A 3,610-nucleotide genomic window follows, 5' to 3' on the forward strand; every position below is an offset into this window, starting at 1 on the left:
CTGTGTAGAATGTGAATAAATGCTATTTATGTGGTTAATTTATCAGGAAATGTTTGATGTGTGAGTGATATTAATATAAGACTTGGTGAGGAGATAACGCCTCAATATTGTAAACAGGTTCTTGAAGATTTCCAGTGCTTTTCAGTGCTGTCACATTAATAATAGGTTCTCATCACTGTCATCACTGTAATGTAAGAAATGCGTCAGCCAATTTGCACACAGCAAGATCCCACAAATTCCAGTTTGCAGCAGAGTTCAGGAGGACATAGCCTGATGAAATGAGCAGAAACACAGCAGATACATTTTAATGCAGATAGGTGTGAAGTGATGCACTTTGGGAGAAACAACATGTCATCTAAAAGCAGTGGAACCTGGGGCTGCATATTCACAAATCCTTGAAGGTAGCAGGGCAAGTTGATAAGGCAGTTAAGAAAGCGATTGGTTTTGTAAATAGGGACATTGAATACAAGATAAAGGAAGTCATGCTAAACCTTTACAAATCATTGGTCAGGAGTATTGTGTCTGGTCACCACACTTTAGGAAGGATGTCAAGGCCTTGGAGAGGGTGCGGAGGAGATTTACTGAAATGGTTCCAGGGATGAGGGACTTCACTTAATGTGGAGAGACTGGAGAAGCTGGGACTGTTCTTAGAGCAGAGAAGGTTAAAGGGAGATTTAATTGAGTTGTTCAAAATTATGAATGATTTTGATAGATTAAATAAGGAGAAACTGTTTCCAGTGGCAGGAGGGTCGGTAACCAGAGGGGGACAGATTTAAAATAATTGCCAAAAGACCTAGAGGGGAAATTAGCAGAACTTTCTTCACTCTGAGGATTATTAACATCTGGAATGTATTACCTGAAAGGGTGGTGGAAATAAATTCCATAGGAATTTTCAAAAGGCAATTGGACATGCACTTAAAGACGACTAATTTTCAGTTTGTGGGGAGCAAGCTGGGGTGTGAGACTAAATTGGACAACTCTTTTAACCAGCCAGTACAGGCACAATGGGCCAAACGGCCTCCTTCTGTGTTGTAAGATTCTATTTTATTCTGTTCTATTCACAGCAGTGGCAGCGTGGTTACAAAATTGGCTAAGGAATAGAAGACACTTATGGTGAATGGCTGTCTTTTGGACTGGAGAGAGGTATTCAGTGGAGTTCCCCAAAGTTCAGTACTCAGAATAAAAAAACTGACTCTTTAATCCTGTCGACTTCAATTTTCATCTGAACCCTGAGATTACATTACTGCCCTTCAACAACTGCAAGTGCACTTCAGAATAATTCATTGTATGGGAAGAGGTTTGAGATATAATGTGCAAAAGTAACCTTGTAATGATTCCAGCCTTCACATGTGGCAGATCTTTTTGAGTTACTCTGCAGTGGAGCCTCATGTGCCAACAGTGGATGTGGAAGTCACTCACCTGTATCACTGTCCACCTCATTTATCCATCCATCGAAGGAGTGAGCACTAATTTGAAAAGCTGCCACCATATCTGCATTGTATATAAATACAAGGATTCAGCTGTGACTCAGTGTGTAGTCGTACTCTCGCCTCTGAGAGAGAAGGTTGTGGGTTTGTTTTTTATTTGTTTTATGGAATGTGAGCACTGCTGACGAGGCCAGCATTTATTGCCCATCCCTAACTGACTTTGAAAAGGTGGTGGTGAGCTGTCTTCTTAAACATAGAAAATAGGAGCAGGAGGAGACCATTCGGCCCTTCGTACCTGCTCCACCATTTATTATGACTATTATTACTATTATTATTATTACTATATCTAACTCCTTTTTGAAAACATACAATGTTTTGGCCTCAACTGCTTTCTGTGGTAGTGAATTCCACAGGCTCACCACTCTCTGGGTGAAGAAATTTCTCCTCATCTCAGTCCTGAAAGGTTTACCCTGTATCCTTAGACTATGACCCCTGGTTCTGGACTCCCCCACCATCGGGAACATCCTTCCTGCATCTACCCTGTCAAGTCCTGTTAGAATTTTGTAGGTTTCTATGAGATTCCCCCCTCACTCTTCTGAACTCCAGCGAATATAATTCTAACTGACTCAATCTCTCCTCATGCGTCAATCCCGCCATCCCAGGAATCAGTCTGGTAAACCTTCGCTGCATTCCCTCTATAGCAAGAACATCCTTCCTCAGACAAGGAGACCAAAACTGCACACAATATTCCAGGTGTGGCCTCACCAAGGCCCTGTATAATTGCAGCAAGACATCCCTGCTCCTGTACTCGAATCCTCTCGCTATGAGGGCCAACATATCATTTACCTTTTTTACCGCCTGTTGCACCTGCATGCTTACCTTCAGCGAATGGTGTACGAGAACACCCAGGTCTCGCTGCATATTCCCCTCTGTCAGTTTATAGCCGTTCAGCCTTCCTGTTTTTGCTACCAAAGTGGATAACTTCACATTTATCCACATTATACTGCATCTGCCATGCATTTTCTCACTCACTCAACTTGTCCAATCACCCTGAAGCCTCTCTGCATCCTCCTCACAACTCACCTCCCACCCAGTTTTGTGTCATCTGCGAATTTGGAGATATTACATTTAGTTCTCTTATCTAAATCATTAATATATATTGTGAATAGCTGGGGTCCTAGCACAGATCCCTGCGGTACCCCACTTGTCACTACCTGCCATTCGGAAAAAGACCCATTTATCCCTACTCTTTGTTTCCTGTCTGCCAACCAATTTTCTATCCATCGCAATACACTACCCCCAATCCCATACGCTTTAATTTTACACACTAATCTCTTATGTGGGACTTTGTTGAAAGCCTTCTGAAAGTCCAAGTAAACCACAATCACTGGCTCCCCCTCATCAACTCTACTAGTTACATCCTCAAAGAATTCTAGTAGATTTGTCAAGCATGATTTCCCTTTCGTAAATCCATGCTGACTCTGTCTGATTCTACCACTGTTCTCCAAGTGCTCTGCTATAAAATCTTTGATAATAGAATTTTCCCCAAAACTGACGTCAGGCTGACTGGTCTATAATTCCCGGCTTTCTCTCTACCTCCCTTTTTAAATAGTGGGGTTACATTAGTTACCCTCCAATCTGTAGGAACTGTTCCAGAGTCTATAGAATCTTGGAAGATGACCACCAATGCATCCACTATTTCTAGGGCCACTTCCTTAAGTACTCTGGGATGCTGACCATCAGGCCCTGGGGATTTATTGGCCTTCAATCCCATCAATTTCCCCAACACCATTTCTCCACTAATACTGATTTCTTTCAGTTCCTCTCTCTCACTAAGGCCTGTGTTCTTGAACCGCTGCAGTCCATGTGGGGTAGGTAAACCCACAGTGCTGTTAGGAAGGGAGTTCCAGGATTTTGACCCAGCGACAGTGAAGGAACAGCGATATAGTTCCAAGTCAGGATGGTGTGTGACTTGGAGGGGAACTTGCAGTTCAAGCTAAACCCAAAAGATTTGAGCTCAAAATCTAGGCTGCCATTTCTAGTGCAGTACTGAGGGAGTGCTGCACTGTGGGAGATGCTGACCTTTGGGATAAGATCTGACATCAAGGCACTGTCTGCCCTCTCAGATGAATGGAAAAAATTCCATGGCACTATTTCAAAGAACAGTAGGGGAGTTCTCCCCA

Source organism: Heterodontus francisci, chromosome 8 (assembly GCF_036365525.1).
Source record: "Heterodontus francisci isolate sHetFra1 chromosome 8, sHetFra1.hap1, whole genome shotgun sequence".
Lineage (NCBI taxonomy): Eukaryota > Metazoa > Chordata > Chondrichthyes > Heterodontiformes > Heterodontidae > Heterodontus > Heterodontus francisci.